The sequence below is a fragment of the Balaenoptera physalus genome, assembly GCF_965194825.1.
Source record: "Balaenoptera physalus genome assembly, chromosome: 17".
In the NCBI taxonomy this organism is placed as follows: Eukaryota; Metazoa; Chordata; class Mammalia; order Artiodactyla; family Balaenopteridae; genus Balaenoptera; species Balaenoptera physalus.
This window is the reverse complement of record NC_138895.1, coordinates 5,490,938-5,512,260: the sequence shown is the minus strand read 5'-3', so window position 1 is coordinate 5,512,260 and position 21,323 is coordinate 5,490,938. Positions and strand designations below refer to the sequence as shown.

General features: G+C 41.4%; 1 pseudogene across 1 annotated transcript; it reads right to left on the bottom strand.

Moving 5' to 3' along the window:
- Positions 1-240: 240 nt before the first annotated feature.
- Positions 241-21,100, bottom strand: LOC309646749 (GSK3B-interacting protein pseudogene; annotated as a pseudogene). The gene is made up of 2 exons: positions 21,089-21,100; positions 241-2,663 (listed from the first exon to the last, which is right to left on the bottom strand). The product of its transcript is annotated as a GSK3B-interacting protein pseudogene (transcript).
- Positions 21,101-21,323: the final 223 nt, after the last annotated feature.

Here is a 21,323-nt window from a genome sequence, read left to right as displayed (position 1 = left end):
ACAGTACAGATGGACTCGATTCAACAGAAAATAGCATTTATTATTTACTGTGGGCCAGGCCCTGTGCTAGGCTCACCCAAGAGAAACCAACAGGAGCAAGACACAGTTCATGTCCTTAAGGACGTGGCAAAAGATGTGATTAAATCAAGGGTGTTGAGAGGAGATTGTCCTGGACTATCCAGGTTGGTCCCAAATGCAATCACATGTATATTTAGAAGACATGCACATGGAGGAGAAGACAGAACAAAGAGATGAAGCCACAAGCCAGGGAACCCTGACGGCCCATGGGAGTGGGAAGAGGCAAGAAACGAACCCTCTCCAGAGCCCGCAAGGGGCATCTGGTCCTGCCGACACCTTCATTTTAGCTCAAGGAAACTGACTTCAGACTCAGGCTTCCAGATCTGTCAGAGAATAGATTTCTGTTGTTTAAAGCCACCCAGTTGTGGTCATTTGATACAGTAGTGACAGAGAACTAATACTCTGGATTAGGTTAAAATGTGATGTTAAATAGTTAGCTACTTGGTTGAAATCCACTGCATTTAAACTTCTTCCATGTGTGCAATGGCAAAAAATAGTATTCAATACAATTTTACATCATTACTGTGAAATTTGACTCAAAGTTGCAACTAAGGACCATCACTGGTAGAATCAATTTTTCTTTGCTCTTCGATAACTGCACATTATTAACAAACATAAAAGTAAGGAAACACATTCTAATATGATACGTATGAGAAAACAAATTGGAATGAAAGTCAGTTTTCTCTGAAGAAGGCTTTATACTGATGTCAATTAATATTTAATATCACTTAATCTGAAAATAATATGTATCACATTGTTTTTTAAAATAATGGCACAAAGTTTTGTTAACATGCATCACTCTGGGATACTTTTAATGATAAAATGATAGAGATAAGACAATTAAGATATATCCTCCATTTCCTTAACTAGTAGCTTATAGATGAACAGGATTTTGTCAAGCAATAAAACTCTATGTCCTTCACTAACTCATTCAATCCAATATATTAATTGAACTTATACTGTATGACTCTAATCCCAGAACTTTGGAGAGCTCCTAGAATATGGTCTTATGACTCTTCTTTGAACATCTTTCAATCTCAAATACCTGTCTCCAGAGGTAGTTTATTTCTGCCCAGTTAATGTGATGTCTGTGACATTTTCACTTTCTTTCAAGTTCAAATGATAGTCACAATCATGATTACAGCAACAGTTCTGATCACAATTTACTCAACATAAATTAAGGACATAAATGCCAAGAAGACAACCAAGAATTTATCAGACATTCTGCTACTTCTAGATGATATATAACTCTTGGTACTGGTTCATTTTATCTCTGCCAACTATGTAACTAATATTAGGATAGCACATCCACCCTGCTTGTAAGATGGGAGAATCTCTAAGTTGAAATGTGTACCTGAGCGAGGTCTTTGATAGACCCCTCCTCAATAATACTTGTCTCTTCTTTCCTCTGAGGCTTACTCAAATGCCAGACACTATGATCCTGTCTTGGAAAGTGTGGTCTTCCATCAGGGATGTGCCTTCTGGATTCTTATATGGGAACAGATCAGGGTTATTACAGACTCACTTCCCAGCTCTGTGGCCTTTGAAAACCTCCTCCTCTCATCTTCACTTTCCTCATCTTTAAAATGCAAATTGTAATGCTTCCTGATTTCTTCCGACAACTACTGAAGATGAAATGTGATGATAATGTATGTAAAAGATGTTTGAATATAAAAAGCTCTACCAACATAATCTACTGCTGTTTTTTTCCGTTAATAAGTCAGTCCAAGCTGGCAGTAAACCCCTGATTTAGCATGCTGAATCAAAGTTTGAAGTTAGTTTATTTCCTGTATGACCATGCAAATCTAGAATTTCCTATGTGAAAGAAAGTGCTGCCAGCATCAAAGTCCTGTAATAAGAGAATGAAATACTGATTAGGTTTTCAGAATGCCAGAGATACTATATGAAGAAATTTGAATGTCTTAATGATGGCATCACAGCAATGGCCTCAGGATTTCCTTAATGAATCAGAAACTGAGAAACACAATTCGTTAGTCAATAAAGTTCTCAATCAAAAGCCTAAATGTGAAGCAAAAAATGATAAAGACACAAAATCAAAGACGCATTTTCTACTATGACCATCTGCAAGAATTTAAAGCTTTATGTCAACATGTGTACCAGCAACAGCCCCTCTAACAAGAAAATACTTTGTCATGACTGTCCATCCCTTTTCAGTTTCAAGTCTTTGAAGGAGTGCATTTCCAAATACTTCCCGGTAGGCAGGGCTGAGGGCATCCAGCAAGGAGTAGACTGTTTCATGGTAGGGAGTCTATAAATGATCATCCACCTGGTCGAAAGCACAACCTACCACCCCGAGCCCTGCTTCAGTGAGCTCCAGGCAGTATCTATTCCTTTCTCTTGTTTCCACATCAATATAGGCCACATCGTCTGCACAGCACAGGGTTTTTGAGACAAACATGGTGTTAACTGCAGAGAACATCATTTACAACCGCTTCAGCTTCCAGCCTCATGTCTTTCATATCAGATCCTTCAAAGCCATTAAGCTCTGCATCTTCTTCAAATCCTGACACACTGCTCAGCTCCACGGGATTACAGTCTGTTTCCCTTCTGCAAACATCTTTGACCTAAAATCTTTGACCTAAGCCCTTTGACTCCAAGTTCGGTGATCTTTACAGTAGGTGGAGTGGCTGCAGCTGTGCCCTCTTTCGGCTCTGAGAAGCGTGCGACGTGGGAACACTACCATCTTACTCCTGCCACCTCAGGCACAAGTCTGCGCGCGCCCCGAGTCCTCCTCTTACTCCCTCCCCAGGCATCTGGCCATTTATTTATTTTAATTCAAGGGATACAGATTTTCTGGACATCCGCAACTCTAACCAAGATAATAGCTACCTTGTACCAACGCAAATTCCTGCCGAACAGATTCCGTTGAGATGCATACGTTTAATATGCATATTCATAAGTCTAATATGCATATTCTAAGCATAAGGTGTGGTCTGTGCCCTTAAGGAACATTCAGCCAAATAGAAAGACAAGAATAACCCCATGAAAAAGAATAATTTTGTTAAACATTTATTCTCAGCATTCTAAGAGGCATTCTGTTCCTTGCCTTTCCAAAATAAGTGGTTAGCCAATTCCACGAAAGATGTTAGGAGGGAGAACCCCAAGTGTTAACCTGTTGATATTCTACAACAGTTCACAGCAGGGCCAGGACCTAGGGCCTTGGTCTCATTTTTTTTTAGATTTTATTTTTTAGAGCTGCTTTAGGTTCATAGGAAAATGAAGCAGAAGGTAGAGAGATTTCCCATTTATACCCTGCCTCCACACATGCACAACTTCCCCTACTATCAATATCACTCACCAGGGTAGTACATTTCTTACAGTTGATGAACCTACACCAACACCTCGCTATCACCTACAGTCCAGAGTTTACATTAGAGTTCACTCTTGACGTTGTACATTCTATGGGTTTGGGGTCAGCTACCACCATACTTCCCAGAGACTATCAATATTTGGACCCATAAATGTTAGGTTTGCCCCAGAGCCAGGGGGAACAGAGTTGGAAGGGGAAAATGGATCCCGGTAAAGAGGGAGAACAGAATGATTTCCAGTTCATCCATCTGAGAAGTTTAGATTTTTATGCCTCCAACTGTTTATTTAGCTGACCTTGTTTCATAGAATGTGGTATTATGGGGCAACAGAGTGTTTTTCTTTGATTTCATAGAGGCGAGTTCTATTTCTATTTTTCTAGAAATTAGAGAAACCTCTGCTTTTTACTCTATATAGGGTATATTTTATCAGACATATTTCTTATGTTTCCAGTGTAATACAAGTATCTAAGTAAAAAAGAGAACATTTCCTATAATAAGGGTATAATATGATGATAATGGAAATATAGATATGATGTTAGAAGTATTGTTTTAATGCTATCTCTTCAATACATGTCATAGGACTCAATGGAAATGCTCATAGGGGCGTCAAACAACTAAGCGGTTTCAGGAGGGGTGTTTGTTCTCAGCCCAGGTCAGGGGATTTGGCCATCACCTCAATTATCTATACGTCTGTGCATTTTTTTTTAGCATCTTCCACTATAAAAACCTTAGAAGTGGAGTCCGATATCCTAATCTATGGAAGGATGAAGCCAAAGGCAGGCAACATCATGAAAGGAGAGAAAAGAATATCTTTTATCTTCCATTAGACTCAGAGAAATCTGAGAATATCTACCCACAAAGTCAACAGAAGAAAATGAGTATTCATATAATGGTACCCAACTATTAAACTAAAGAAAACAATGATTAAAGATCAAGCAGGGTATATTTCAGCTATATAGAATCATGCAGAAAATTCAATAAAAAGCCAATCAAATCTTATACTGTCAAGAAAACTAATTATCACTGAAAAAGATACCAATATGACCAGATTTTTAATTTTTTAAAATACTTCTTTGTGAGAATATTTTTCATATATACTAACCTCTCCCAGATCTAGATACAACTTCAAGTTCATCCCTCTGTTTTAACTCTTACTGTTGTTGTTGTTTTGTTTTGTTTTATTTTTCCTGCTTTAGAGAGAACTGACAAATTCTGACATTTGTTCAGCTAAAGATTCAGACACTCTCAAGAAATAAAACAATAGTCCATACAAGTTTGCAAGCGACATGTATTGTGTCTTTTAAAACAAATTCCAATACAAACTGGACTTTAGTCTGAGATCACATGGTAAATGCACTGGAAAGGAGTACTAGAGTCACTACTATGTAGCTTTTTATTTAAAAAACTACTAAAGAAGTAAGTGAAATCTAACTACACTTCAATAATTGTCCCACCTTCGTGTTGATCCAGCCTTGATTTTCTAGGTATTCACCCAGAGTGTGCGGTCTACCACTGTCTTATGCCACTGTATAAAATGTTGCTTATGCCGTCCTGAAGTATTCAGACTCTATTCATTGGAACAGTGGAAGGTTTATACAGAGAGCAATGGTATAACCAGAAACACATTTTGAAAGGATAGTTGGAAATACCATGGAGAATGAGTTTAACTAGAAATATATAGGCAAACCACTTCATACTCTTTCAAAAAGAAAATTTTAAAAGAATGTTAGATTCATTCATTAACTCAAAAAGCACCTGCTGAGTAGCTATTCCATTACATCACAAAGTGGTTTTCTTTAAAGAGAGTCCTGGCATTTAGTGATAGTTTAGTTGTCTTTTTAGACAGAATAAAGATAAACTTGTTATTTTTGGTAACAAATCAGTACAATCTTTACTGTGCTCTTGACATGGTGCCATATAATATAAAGGACTAAACTACATCCAACAATAGATGATGAGAACTTCAGTGTGGGCAGGGGCAATGAAATTGAAAATAAAGGAAATGTGCAGAAGGAACTCTCTTCAGCATCCATGGAGGACACACGTGAAGGGAAGAGCGTGGAACTTGCTCCTGCTTCCTGGGATTTGAGTCTACTGGTCTACCCGGGATACCCTAGATGTGCCACCAACCTCAGATTCATGTTCTTCAAAAGGAGAAGACAGGACTAAACTCTAATTTCCCTATTAGCTCTAAAGACTCTTAACTTTATCTTAGTTAAGAACACACTGTGTCGTATAAAAAATTCAAAGAATTAGAGAATTAAACTCAATTCACATTGAAGGAAAATTTGTCATTTTGATAGCATTCAGCTACAATTTTCAAATATCCTTGCTTATAACAAGGAACTAAAGTAAGCTAGTGGTGCTGCATGCAGAATTTATGCAAAGCTTCACTCATATTTTAAATAAATTAGAGGTAATTTTCCAACATAATTTGAAGTCTTAATGAGAAGATGTAATTTTATTCATGAAATTTCCTTTAATTCTGGTTATAACCTACACAAACAGCTAAGGATATATGAATAGCATTTGTTAGTTATGGTACTTTTTTAGACTGGCCTCTCAATGAAGTCCCGTTCTTTTCTCAAGTCCAGAAAGACAGTTCATGTAAAAGGAGCTATTATTCCTTGATAATTACTCAGTGGCTCTCTGTATAGTATTGCCTCTGCGTCATGTGGTTTAGCAATTTTTAAAAGAAATTCTTTAAATAGGAATACCAAATAAACACAGGTGGGGAATTTCTACATATAAAACTGTTATAAAATTTGTAACTTAGAAGTGCACTTATATAACACATTAATATTTCCATTTAACATAGATGAAAGATTAATACTAGTGATTTTAAAACATTGTTTTAAAAAGAAAATAAATAACAAATTATTCTTGTCTTTAAGAGCCATGAGACCACCATCACTCTGTAGTAACACTAAGTGATGTAATAGTTGATATTCTTCCCTATCTTGGGACTAGGTTAAGAACCCAGTAATTCAATAGCTCAGAGGAAGGGTAAAAAGCGAAGGGAAGGAGGTCCAGGCCGTGCAGTAGGGACGGGGGGCTGCAACCGGATTAGGAAGAGTAAAATTATCCCCTAGTAATTTGTATGGAGAAGTAGCCCAAAATCATGGTTTTGGCGTTTCCCCCTATAAAACTAGTCTACATTCTTTTTATGATGATCTGTAAGCTCATTTGTCGAGGAACCTTGTTTCAGGTGGGAAGAATGAAGAGTGGCCTTTATTTTCAATCACTTATAAATTTATGGAACAAATAGGATAAGCTGCAGATGGGTGGGTGGTGGTTAGGGAAGGGGGGATTACCAGCACTTTCAATTTTGGCTCATAATCATTTAAAACTGAATAAATCTGACTGTGATGTGCAATGAGGAAAACTCTAGCCTATAAGTGCTCTCTGCCTATGAAAGTAACTAGGTCCACAATGACTGCATGCTAACTTGCAGTTTTTAATGTTCTCTTTTTCTCAGACACGGTTTTAAAAGAGTTCAGGATGGTCAGCTCTGGAGCCAAATCCTCTGTGAAAGAACAAAGACAATGTGAAAGGACTGGTCATTGGTTAGGTTCCGTGTGACTGCAGGAGCAGAACCCACAAAAATTCATAAACCGTGGAACCAAGGCAGAAACTTAGCAGTCAAACAAAAGTAATGCCCAAGGAAACTCACTGAAGCACTACGAAAAGGTCAGCAGTCTGTACCAAGTACCACAGAGAAGAGAAGTGTATTTGGTTTTTCCAGTTTCACTCCACGAGAATAAGAAAGGATGGTTTCTAATCACCGGCGGGTACCAGTTAGTCCTCACAGCTGCCAGCCATGGAAAGGAAATTCACCAACCAGCACTGAAGCAAAGGTGACCCCATGCAAATTACCTGTGTGGAGCTCAAATGCTACCTAGGGTCTTCCCATGGAGACCCTTCATCATGTAAAAAAGATCCAGCAAGTCTCCGTGGAGCATAGACTTGAGTTGAAGAGTTAAAAAGCAAACCACACAGAAAGAGAACTGCTGGCAATCCTGACAGTTTCCCTACCCTTACTGGCCGCTAGCCTCCCCTCATTTTCACCTAGTGTACTGGACTTTGGTGCCAAATGGATCTTGGTTTAAATCCAGCTACAGTATTTATTAGGCATGAAGTTCAAGATAAGTCCCCCTCAGAGCTTCATTTTCCTTATCTGTAATATTGGCGGCATCTAGGCTGTATTAGTTAATCTATGAAATTGCCTACCATGGAGACCAGTCTACAGAAGCGGGAACCATAGTGCTTGGTTTCTACTTCAGACTCTAAAATTCCTACCTTAATTATTTGTCACTGGTCCCAGGGTTTTTATTGTTTAGAGATGATCTCTCCTGTATTTAAAACTCAGTTTTCTTGAGTGAAGTTTGATTTAATACCAATCTCTTCTGTACTTCAAATTTAGTTTTTCCCAATGAACTTTAGGTCACCAGGGTTTGTTTGGTCAGTAATCTTTGCTATCATTCCAAGGAACCAAACCCTGACCTAACCACGTGGCTAATAAAAAGTATCCTTGATAAAAACAATAGAGCTCAAACATAAATGTAACATTTTAAGTAATGCAAAAATCCACACAAGGCAGCTCAACTTTCACTGCAATTTCAAATCTCTGAATGCATTGGACAGGCTTTCTCCCATCTCCATGCAACTTCTGGGAACTTCAACACAAAATCAAGAAGGTTTCATTTGTTTTGATTCTATCTTTTAACTGACACTCTGTTGTATTTACTATCTTTCTCCCTGTGGCTTTACTCTCATTTTACGGGATTAGCTTTACACTTCGCAGTGCTCATGGGGTTATTCCCTCTTGAACATTCACCACAGGTTCCATATCCTGCTAGCAGAGGGAGATTAGTGTTTTAGTTAAGATTTCTGTGGAAGAGTTATCGGAGACTCAGATAAGTTGGCATTCATTAAAATAATTAAACCCTACTACTAAACATGATTCAGAAAAGATAATACCTAGTTTTAATCTGGTATCCTTTTCACTAATACTTAATACTTGTTCTAATTTTTATTCCAATCATATATTTATGTAAAGAAGTTACTAGTCCTTTTCCTAAATATATAATTCCCCCTGAGAGGGAACAAAAAGGAAAAATAAAAGCATAAAGAATAAAAATAAAAAATAAGAGAAGTTAAGCATGCTGTCTCTGGTCAAGTTAAATTGTCTGGTGCTTCCTGGTACGTGCATCTAGCAAGGGAATAGCCAAGGTGCAAGACAAGAAAACCCATTTCTACAAATATCATATGATGTCACTTATATGTGGAATCTAAAAAATGGCACAAATGAACCTATTTACAAAACAGAAATTGAGTCACAGATGTAGAAAACAAACTTATGGTTACCAAGGAGGAAAGCGGGGGTGTGTGGAGGGATAAATTGGGAGATTGGGATTGACATATACACACTACTATATATAAAAGAGGTAACAAATAAGGACCTACTGTAGAGCACAGGGAACGCTACTCAGTGCTATGGAATGACCTATATGGGAATGTTAAATGCGCTGTTCACATAAGAGATTTCCACTGAGGAGCTGCCCTGGGGTCCGTTGTAGCCCCCAGTGAGGGATAATATAGACAAGAGAAGCCAGAATACGTGGATATCACCAATTTGCACTTTCTGAGACCTCGGTACCAAACTTGGGAAGCTATTTAAGGCCAAGATGTCGTACTGAACATCCTTAGAAGCCAGGACCTCACCGAGGAAAAGAAGAGAGCAGGGCGCCTGCCAGGACAGGTATCTCCAAGTGAGAAGTGCGGGTGACAGGAGTAAGGACAGCGTTTTCTCTTTTTTAGTCTTTGCTCAGATCATTCATTTGGGACTTGGGTGGTGGACATTCACTTCTAACTCCCAAAGTGCCGTGGGCACCATGACGATGCTATAGTTTCACAAGATGCTACGAGCCACCAGGCATTTGTTTCTGCTACTGCAGAATCCCCGAGTCCCATGGCTGCTGAAAGGAGCTCCTCAAACAGATAGCAAGGAACAGAGTCAAGGCCGGCCTGGCACAGACCACAGGGGTCCCATCGCAGCCTTGAATGTGGGTGGGTCCTCAGGGCAGGCTCCAGAGCCTCCCACAACCAGAAAACCAACCTCCCACAACCACAACAGAAAACTATCTGTCCTTCCTCTTCCATCCCTCCTCCCTGGCACTTCCATGGCGTCCCTCCTGCCAGCCACACCTCATACCTGCTTCAGACGGGCCACCTGTCCAGGGCAGAGCAGCCCCTGCAGCCGTCAGGTCTCCATCACTGTGTCACACACTCCAGTGTGGAGCGTCTCGGTCCCGTTTTTTAAAAAAAGAGAGGAGTTGACTCTGCCTGGACACCTTGGGGTGCGGTCAGGCCCCCCTGCTCCCCTAAACTGGGGGACACTCTGTGGTCCCATCGGTTGCTGCATGGCACCTCCCCTACTTCCCAAGTTCCATTTTTCAACACCCCTCATCCTAGTTTCCACGGCAACACATGGTTCTCTTCATGAACCTACAAGAGCAAGGACATGCCTTCATCACGGGAGGAGATTTTAACCAAAAAGTACATAACAAACATCACAAATTACTTCTTCTTTGGAGTGATTTGAAGATTTAGTGGCTGCATGTTGAAGAATGCTGTATTACTATCCACACACTTTTCTTCTGGTTGAAATCACCATTTAGGAAAAGTACTCTGTCATGCAGAGCTTCAGTCTATGTTTTCATATTCCAGGAGCTATTATTGACCCAGGAGGGTCACACCATCGCTGTAAAATCTTCGCCTATGCTCTTACTTATATGGATTTTGAAATGTTCCTCTTGATCATTAGCACTCACGGAAACATGGAGGACTTTTCACTTCTCACGAAGCGAGTCCCTCCGTGATGCACTGTGAGATATTTGATTAGCTCGGGAGGATGGACTCGTTTCCCAGAACTGTTGAGCGGTGTCCCGTTTCTGCAGAGGTTGCAAATTGAGCCTGTGATTGCACGCTCGTGTACCCGTCCAGCCCGGGGCGATGCTACCCTTCCTTCCATAAAACTGGCATTTGCTCTTTGCTGGCCTATGAAATAGCAGCTGCTTTGTGCGCTTAGTATTCAACAAATATTAATTAATGGTACTACAGTCTATATCTGGGCAGGCTGTCTCTGCTTCTTTTTATAAATGTCCGTGTTTCACTGTTATATTTAGACATTACAGAAGGGTATTACGTTACATGGTACAATGGTGTTCAATACTCAAATAAATCGTTACCCTAGTTTTTAAAGTCTGAAGAAGATGCCTCGGCTTCTACTAGTAAGAGTCTCTATCCTTTGACGTTTAATTGTTGAAGGAGGAGGGGAGGGGGAGGGGAGGAGGAGAAGGAAGAAGAAGAAAATGGGGAAGGACTGTTATGAGGTAACGGAGATGAAAGAGGCATGACTGAGGAAACCGTCTGTAGAGGGTAGTCTAATAAGGGAAGAATAATTTAGGACTCAGACACATTAAAAATGGATTTCCTTTCGAAGAGAAAAACAGCAACATCAAGAAAATAATTAGCATGTAGCTTGGTTCGGCTTCGTCCGAACCCAGAAGTTAAGATAAGGACTTGGATGCAAGTGGTTTATTTAGAAGGGATCAGGGACCCCGGAGCCAAGGAAGGGGCGTGAGGAGAAAAGCCCACGGAGAGCGCGGGAGCAGGTGCGGCCTGCAACGAGGGGCCAGTCCCGCCCTCCTCACAACTGTCTCTTCAGGGGAAGAAAGGCATTTACCCTCCACCTTGTACCTCCTCGGCTTCAAGAGGACGACCAACCCACAACACTCCCTGCTGGGGCTGAGTTCCCACAGCCCTGGGGGGAGCCCTGAGGAGGACGAGCAAAGAGATGCTTCCGGAGCTTGAGAGAAGAGAGAAGACCATCAGGTTCCAGGGCGCGGGTGCACACGGCTGGGGGCGGAGGAGGGAGGTGGGGACCAGCCCGAGCATCTGCCCCAGCAGGGCCACGTCTGGGCTCCCTGGATGCAGATCCCTGCAGCAATGACACTCCTCAGAGTCCTTGCCTGACGCCTGCTCACCGCCCCTCTCCGGCCCCTCCCTCTGCTATAATCTTCACCCCCTTGACATGTCGTCACGTGATTTTTTTTTTTTTTTTTTTTTTTTTTGCTTGATGTCAGTTTTCCCGACGCAAAGGGTACACGTCTCCCCAGGACCCACGGCAGTGCCTGACACACAGAGGCTGCTCCATCTGTATTGGTTAAGGGATTCATGTCAAGTTGTTCCATGCACTAGATTAAAAAGTAAGTAATCAGGGCTTTCCTGGTGACGCAGTGGTTGAGAGTCCGCCTGCCAATGCAGGGGACACGGGTTCGAGCCCTGGTCCGGGAAGGTCCCACATGCCGCGGAGCAACTAAGCCCGTGCACCACAACTACTGAGCCTGTGCTCTAGAGCCCGTGAGCCACAACTACTGAGCCCACGTGCCACAACTACTGAAGCCCGCACGCCTAGAGCCCGTGCTCCACAAAAGAATCCACTGCAATGAGAAGCCCGCACGCAGCAACGAAGACCCAATGCAGCCAAAAATAAAAAAAGTAATCATAATGCCCTTGATTTCTACATCTAGGGGAATATGTGATGTTTTACAAGAAATATTAGGATGCTTTGAACTCAAAGGACAAAAGATTCTTTTGTTAGAAAAACAAAAACAAAAAAACTGGGACTTCCCTGGCAGTCCAGTGGTTAAGACTCCCCACTTCCACTGCAGCAGGCGTGGGTTCCATCCCTGGGCAGGGAACTCAGATCCCACGTGCCAGTGCAGTGGGCCAAAATAGAAAAAGAAAAACAAACAAGCAAACAAAACAACAACAAAACCTACCTATTGGTATTATTACATTACATGGATATATAAGTATTATACAGATGTACAGACTGTATTATGTGGTTCCATAAATCTGGCTCTCCGCAGAGCACACTGAAAGCTGCTGAGGCTTAGAGGAGACAGCGGGAGACCCAGCAAGGCAAATGCACCTGCAGGAGCCGGGCGACCCCTCACTGCCGTCCTGTGCTCTGTGCGGCTGGCAGACAGCGTTCTGCACAGTTTGTGGGAGAGAAGACAAGGTCTTCAATATTAATCAGTTGGTAAAGAACTAGTCTGTGAAAAAGCCTAAAGCAAAAGGAGGTTTCCGGATCCCAGGGCCCTGACAAGATCAGGGTGTAGGAGCTCATGCGCTGGGGCAGAGGAGTTCAAAGGCAGGGAAGCATTCAGACCACGTGGAACCAACAGAAATCCAATTTAGGCTATTATGTTCTCTCAAGAGACAAAAATAAATAAATAAATAAAAATAAAAAGCCCTCATTTTAAACAACAGAAGCAGAAAAATCCTGCAATCGATACCTGAAGAGTGACTCAAAGTGACTCAGGAGAGCAGACAGGAGCAGGGAAAGAAGGGTGGGATCAAGCCCTCGCCACAACACCCTGTAATTACAGTTAATCTTGGCTTCCTACCTCCGAGTCCTGTCTTCCCACTGTGATACTCTTCCCAGATCAAGGAACACGTCTTTGGCTTCCTTATTCTCCAAAAAAATATGCTTTTTAAAAATTTTGGGAAAGATTTAACAAGGGGAGTGAAGAGAAAATAGTTTTAAATTTAAAATGAAATGAGAATGAATCTAGGCATTAGGGAAAATATGCTAATTACCTGATGTTCTGTAATTAATGCTGGTCTGGACAGCCTAACCCTTCAAGAATCTCCAAAAGTTAGCTATTGTCCCCAAAAGATGAGCCATTCTCAATGTCTTTGGAACATGTTATTATCGAATGCCAAATGATTGCACTCAACACCCAAGTTATTACTCATTTGAGTTGCACATTTGAGTGGACAGAAAGCCATCCTACTCGCCCACTGTGAAATAATTTTCTTCCAGATTGTCCTTACATGGCTTCACTTCCAGAAGATATAGCAACATTGCACCTCTGAGAATATTAATCATAAAATTCTCAGTAGAGGATTTTTTAGAACAAAGCAGTATCTCATGTCTTAAAGAAAATGGGAAGCAGTAACCGCATCTTTTTTCCCACAATGAGTAAGTGCTAAATAAAGGGCAAAATAGTAGGACTAAGTCTTCAAAGATTCAGAGTATATTCATGCAACAAGCACTTGTGAAGCAAAGAATTGGGAATTGAGGGTTCAAAGATGAATAAAATATAGTCTCTGCCCTCAAGAAAAAATTTATTTTTTAACATTTTCTATCTGTTTGTTTTGACTATGTTGTCTCCCAGACCCAGAACATAAGGTTTGTCCTACAGATAAATCAAAACAAACTGATGGACAGTGAAGACCCAACCCTAATTCCCACTGCCCCATCATGGTAACTGGAAAAAGTACGATGTTCTAGGGATTCCTCAATGTATTCAGCCATCAACTGAACACTGAAAATAACCCTTTATTTGGTCATATCACTTCTGATATTTTTCAACGTTTCCTCTGAAGAGCAAGACTTGAACCCAAGATCTTTTGGAAGGTAAATAACATCACAGCGGCCCCTTTTATTCTGTGAGGAGAAACTATGACAATGGCCAGAGAAGAGTTCTGGGCTCCAACCACCTCACCATTACAACTAGTAACAATCAGTGATGATTTACCAAAGGAGAGCAAACAGCCGATGGGAGAGTTGTTACCCAGCAGAGTATGGGGGTAGCTGTAGAGTCTTCCCTCCTGAGGGTGGGAGCAGGTCTGTGACATCCTGGTGACCTCTTTAACTCATGAGTCCCACTAAAACAGAAAGCCATGCCCCTCTTCTGTTTTAGCCAAGCAGAAGACCTTTTGACTTCTGCTCCTTAATTTACCTCCAATAAAGTTTCCATTTTTACCAAAATCCAGGATTGGGGGAAATAGTGTCTAATTACTAAATATTGTCCTTTGATTGGGGTGGGGGTAGTAGCAGGGGGTGTCCGCATCAGCGAGTGATATGGACTGAATTGTGTCCTCCCCCCAAAATCCATATGTTGAAACTCTAACCCCCAATGTGACTGTATTTGGACTCAGGCCTTTTAGCAGGTAATTATGGTTAAATGAGGTTATAAGGGTGGGGCCTTAATCTTACAGGATTGGCGGCCTTATAAGAACAGGAAAAGTGAGATCTCTCTCCCTCTCCGAGCATGGACAGAAAAGAGGTCATGTGAGCACACAGCAAGACGGCAGCCACCTACAAGCCCAGAGAAGAGGCATCAGAGTGAAATCTACCTGCTGGCCTTGATCTTGGACTCCTCAGCCTCCAGAACTGAGAGCAAACTAACACTGATCATGGTGACAGGATTCTCCTGAAGAGAAATAAAAAGCTGCCCTGGGCAGGACTTCAAGCCCAACCAAGAAGCATCATGCAGTGGTTCATAGTTTGGAAACTGAAATCTCACAGACTTTAATCTTGATCTCTGCTATGCCAGGGACTTGCTGAATGACCTTGAGAAGGGAACTAAACTCTCTGAGTCTTGATCTTCCCACCTGTAGCATGTCAATAATAATAGTATCCATCTCAAAGAGTTTGGAGACAATTAAACAAGACAGTGCTTACATAATAAGGAAGAACAAATCTGACTCCGTATTGGATCTATCTCTTTTTACTTTAACCTTTGGGTTCTATTGCTTTTACTACAAGTTAATCACTAAGGGGGTGTTGCCTATAAGCTTAAATTATACGTGATGGGATCCCTACCTCCCATGTAATGAACGTTAAGCTAAAATACCTTTGTTTAGCTCACAGGAAACATCCAGACCTGGCCCACCCGTGAATGGCTGCAGGAAAGAAGAAATGAACGCATCCCCTCTGGACGCTGACCAGAACCAGGACTTTAGCCCCTCCCCTTTTAGTATAAAAGAAGCCTGAATTCTCACTCAGGGAAGATGATTCTTTGGGACACTGGTCCACCATCTCCTCGGTCTGCTGTCTTTCTGAATAAAGTCACTATTTTTTCCCTCAACAACTCATCTCTCGATTTATCGGCCTGTCACGTGGCGAGCAGCATGAGCTTCTACTTGGTAACACTTGTAAAGCTCCTATTACAATGTCAGGCACAGAAGTACACTCATAAACATTTTATAACCGGAGTCTAGATCGATTTTAAAAAACCTTGCTCATGGGAGTTGGGGTTAGCAGATGTAAGTTTTATATACAGAATGGATAAACAACAAGGTCCTACCTAGGGAACTGTATTCAATATCCTATGATAAACCATAATGGAAAAGAATATTTTAAAAGAATGTATATATATATATATATATACACATATATATATATATATATATGTATGTATAACTGCATCACTTTGCTGTACAGCAGAAATTAACAAAATATTATAAGTCAACTATACTTCAATAAAAAAAAAATCATGCTCAATATTTAACCAGTTTCTTCATCCTGCAAGGATATTTTTTCCTCTTTTTTTCTTAACCCTAGGTACTATAGAAGAAGACATACAAAGTCTTGGCTAAGGTAATCTAGTTTTGATTATGAGTTGAATATAGAAGTTAACTTTCAAAGGGATTTCTTTCCAGTACAACAAAATATGTTATTTTTCAATCTGCTTTTTTCTGGTGTTCTATCAGTCACCTTTCATTCCTTTCTTCCCTCTCCCACTTCCCTCCTGGAAAGTTAGGCTCTCACTAAGTCATTTACCAGATAACATTACTGATTTCCATAAGTACCCATGCAGGGCACTAGGACACTCAAACAGATGTTTATGGTGCATATTAGTCTCTATTCCAATACAAAATTTCATTATTTTCTTTAATACATTTTAATACAATTCTTGAATACAAGCATTAAATCTGCATGCTGTGTGACAATTCCTTTGCTCTCTCAATTTTAGTTAGAGACACTAACAGCATTTTCTCATCAGGTCCTGCTACAATAACCTTGTTTTAAGTATTCTCTCTTCAAAGTGCTTGGTTTGTTTGCCTCCCTGGAGCATCAGCTCTTATGATTGTGTGGCATCTAAATTGTTTCCATGACTGGAACATCAGTGAGGGACTTAAATAGTTGAGAGATGCTTAGTTATAACAACCAATGCAGGACCAATCCTCTAGTCAAACAAGGATCAGGGACATCCAAAACAAAATGTTTTTTCCTTAAAGAAAAGATAATCTACATCAAGTAACTCAATAATACTTGTGAAAATAAATTGGGAAACAGGCAAACAAATAAATTTAAACATGTATAACTTGGTAATAAAAAATCTCTACAGCATCAAAATTAATATTTGCAATTCTGAGAAGTTGTTTACATCCTAAGTATGGGGTTGCATTACAAATTTTGGGGTAGGAAATACAATACTGCAGAACTGACCTTCCAGGGGAGCTGCTGTCTTAGCCACAGGCAGATGCAGGGAATCAAATGCTGTGGTACATGGCCCAGGAAGCTGCCCACAGACTGATTAGCTCCAGAACAGTACTTACTGCTAGACCAGAATAAGCAGAAATTGGATGCCTCGCATCAGCCTCACATCATCTCTGAAACTAGTACCTGACCACTGGGTTGCCTGCTGAGATGAAAAGTATCAATACCTCAGGACCATACTTGCCAGCAACAAGAGAGGATGCAGCAAAGACACAGCCTGAGTGAGGGTGTGTGATGATTGAATACCTGGAGCCTTAGCTGCAAGAGAATCTGAAAGAAGTGAGTGCAGTACAGGAAGACACACAGAGAGAAAGGGATACTGGACTGATGAGAGTCAGTCCCCCATATCCTCCACACTTACCATTCTGTCCCCTGTGGATCTAACCAGTACCTCTCCTCTCATGTGTCCAGATCGTTGATGGAATAAACCCAAGACGCCTGAATGAGGTCTTCCCAGTGTCCTTCCCAAAGGGGTCAGGCATGGAACTTCATGGAACATAGCACCATGTGAAATACTTTGGTTATCCATTTTTTTGTTCCTAAAATTACTGAGGACCAAGTTAGTTCTTTCACTCAACAAAACCAATTCATGAATAGAATGCTTATTTTTCTGTTTATATAACAAGGGAACAGATGGCAGTGGTTCAACTAGAACCCAGGGTGGCCCCGCGATGACAGAGACTGGTACACAGGGAACAGTCTGACTCAATGCAGGAAACAGCAGTGCTCTGACCATTGTGGTTCCTTTCTGCTTGCGCTCTGCTGCCCTTTGACCATGTGCATCCAGTATTAACATCCCACAGCCCTTCCCCATGGACAGATCACGCGAGGGGCCCACATCAGTCAGGGCTTCCCTCGGGTTAGAAACTAGATTGCTCTTTTGTTGAAAAACTCAATGTTGAAGGACTGACACATGGTACCTCCTCTTACTCACAAAGGTCTTCCGGGAAAGCAGTTTTACAACCTCCATTGATAACCTGTTCTATTCTTAACCTCCTGCTGCCAGAGAGGGGCCCTGGTTACAGCCAGCTAAGTAGATTTATCATTGGGTGGTAAAATGCAAACTTTTTGGTTAATCCTAAAAACGCTAAATGCACTGACTTTAAAAGTCCTAAATTTGAGAAGAAAATCTAACAAAATAATTTTTCTCTAAGTACTTACTTAGTACTTAATTTGCATAATTAATGGCTTGTTTCCTAGACAAAAATTTGAGATATAAACAGGCCAAAATAACCCACAAAGACCCACTAGTAGCCTTAATTTTTTTGTGTGAAATAATTGATACATTCCTTAAATTTATCTTTCTCCTTGTATGGTTTTTAACAAACATTTTATTTTATTTAATATTTAATTTTTATTGGCGTATAGTTGATTTACAATGTTGTGTTAGTTTCAGGTGCACAGCAAAGTGATTCAGTTATACATATACATATATCCACTCTTTTTTAGATTCTTTACCCAATAGGCCATTACAGAGTATTGAGCAGAGTTCCTTGTGCTATACACTAGGAACTGCTATACACTAGGGCCTTATTAGTTATCTATTTAATATAGTAGTGTGTATAAGTCAATCCCAATCTCCCAATTTATCCCTCCCCCCGCTTTCCCTGCTGGTAACCATAGGTCTGTTTTCTACATCTGTAACTCTATTTCTGTTAATGAACATTTTAAAACTTGTTGTGAGGTTTAATGAAAATGTGTTAAAAGCCAATGGACAAAAATATATTTAGCACTGGTCTGGCATGGGAACAAACACAGAGACCTAACGCCAACATTAACTTCGAGGTCCTGGACCCCCTGTCATGACCCTCACTGGATCTGGGGAGGTGGAGGTGGGTCCTCGGTAAGAGAGTGGGCGTCAGACAGTGAGGGGTCACTTGGGAAATCAAGACAGAGGTCAATTTCCAACAGATAGAACGGTATCTGGACTTTTAACAGCCAGTATGCGCCAATAAGCTCAGTATTCTTACTATACTTGCAAAGAGAGGTATTGTTAATGCAAGTCCGTGTGCCCGACGCACAGCGAGGCCAAACAAACTAAAATGCTGGAGTTTGGAGCAGAGAAAGGTTTATTGCAAGGCCATGCAGGGAGATGGGTGGCTCATGCCCTAAAAAGCCCCAAGCTCCCCGAAGGGTTTCGGCAAAGCACTTTTAAAAGCCAGGTGAGGGAGGAGGGGTCACAGGGTATGTGATCGGCTTGTGCACAGTTCTCTGATTGGCTGATGGTGAGGTCACAGGGTGGTGTCACGGGGGTTCAGATCATCAGTCCTTAGGCTCCAGGAGGCCTGGGGGCTCTGTGCTCATGGTCGGCAAGTAGTTAACCTCTTCCATTTGTTGGAAGGGTGGGGGTTCACATTGCAAACAACTCAGGAAATGTGCATCAAATACTATTATCTGGGTACTTCAGAGAGGAGCTAAAGCAGAGGTTATGGGGGAAGACCTGTCCCGGGAAGGCCCCATAGAGTCCTACTCGGTTACAGTATTAACTACAAAAAGTCTCAAATGGATCCAACTTCACATTCCCTAAAGGGTTAACCTACCACAGAATTCAACCAGGTATTTCCGCATCACCCTGTGGATTAGCTTGTTCTTTTCCTACATAGGTAGATCATTATATGAACTTATTAGACCTAGAAAATTGGCTCTACATCAATAGTTTCCTAATTCTGTATTCAGGTTTAAGGGAATATATTTAAAGATTCTTTGGCAGGAGAAGTTGTAGGGCCATGAGTCACCCTACATGGATGCTGCCACCTTCTTTGAAGCCAGTGGCATCTCTCAGCCATCTGACACCTGGGGAAGGATGGCTACTCCCACAGAGGGGGCCACAAAAGGGGCAGGTGATGGCTTACCCACAGCTGACACCAATTCAGGGGGTGGAGGGGAGATCTAAAGAAGACTTTGTTCCTCTGCCTGTATGGGACAGCTGAGGATCCCCAGAGAAGGAGGTGAGCTGAAGACTTGTGCTAGTACGACAGGGGGGACCAACTAGCAAAAGTTAGATTGTTAATACTATTGTGACCTCATTGGTATCTGTAGGCTGGTATCTGTAGGCTGTAGGCTGGGGAGCTTCTGATTTATACACAGGCTGTCAAAAAAGCGTACAACCTGCTCTTTCCCTTCAGGGCTGGAAATGCCCTCATTGTGCTCTCCACCTATATAAATATTGCACAGCCGCTCAGATCCAGTCCAAATCATGCCTCCTCCACGAAGCCTACCCTGATGCCCTGAAACAGCATAGATTCATCTCCCATAGCAACGATCCTCTGGGCAGTGCAGTTTAGCCCTTGATGCTTTACTGAGCTTGTAGTTCATCCTCATATGTGGTGCCTCGCATGAGCACAGGGAGGACAGGGACCATGCCACATGCCTTCCCCGCTGTCCCCGCCTGAAACTGAGCACACAGGAAGTGCTTTACCAAACCATCCAATCTGAATTGGTATATAACAGCCTCCAAGTGTCCGCGTCATCATTTTCTTGAAAAATGGCAATATCATTATAGACCCAAAGCTGTACTAATTTTCTAAAGAATGACTATCGAATACTATCATGAAAGCCACTTGCAAAATATTCAGTTTCTTGCCTTTGGAGACCAGCAAAGGCAAGCCACCAAATTATTACAAATAACAGGCATATTGAGAACTATAAAACATCCTCCATCATATGATTAGAAAATCTTTAAAAGATCTGTATGGTGAAAGAAACTCTACAGAGAATTTTTTTAAATTTATTCTGCCTAGTGTGCCTAAAATTGACCCAAGGAAATGACTTTAAATTTAACTATTTAAAAATTTTGTGAGCATTATGTGAGCAACTTCGTAGCTATGTTTTAATAATTTCTAATAATTTAATGCTAAATACGCTAAATAACAAGTCCTTTACTTAGCATTTACACATATTCTTGGGCGTGCTAAATAAAGAAAGCCATAGGTGGTATATCTTAGAATAATCAATGAACATTAATAATGATACACATAAATCTCATACTGTCCAGTAGTCATCACAAGCTGCTTAATTTTATCCCTTGCTTTTGGTGTTACAGATTTTTCTTTGTGCTCTTTGATAAAGCCCCAAGCGGGTGCGTGCGTCCCCAGAAGGTCTGTGTAGTGTTAGAGGTGCAGGATCCCCTGATGAAGGTCAGCACTTAATTTATCATCCACACGGAACAGCTCTGAGAATGAAAGGCAGCACAGACTGTACATAACACCACGGCCTCAGGCGGAAGGCAGGATGGCCCACAGGAAACTGGGAAATGGGGCCACCCGACACTTGATCCATACACGAACAAGCCCAGCCAATGGGAGGGAATTAAACTCACCTCTGAGCCCATTGTCACTGGGAGCAAAATTGTATGGGCATCTTGGTCTGTGCATTTTTCTAGCGAGAAGGTTCACAGTTTTTAAGAGATCCTTAAAAAGGCTTCTGGGGCTTCCCTGGTGGCGCAGTGGTTGAGAATCTGCCTGCCAATGCAGGGGACACGGGTTCGAGCCCTAGTCTGGGAAGATCCCACATGCCGCAGAGCAACTAGACCCGTGAGCCACAACTACTGAGCC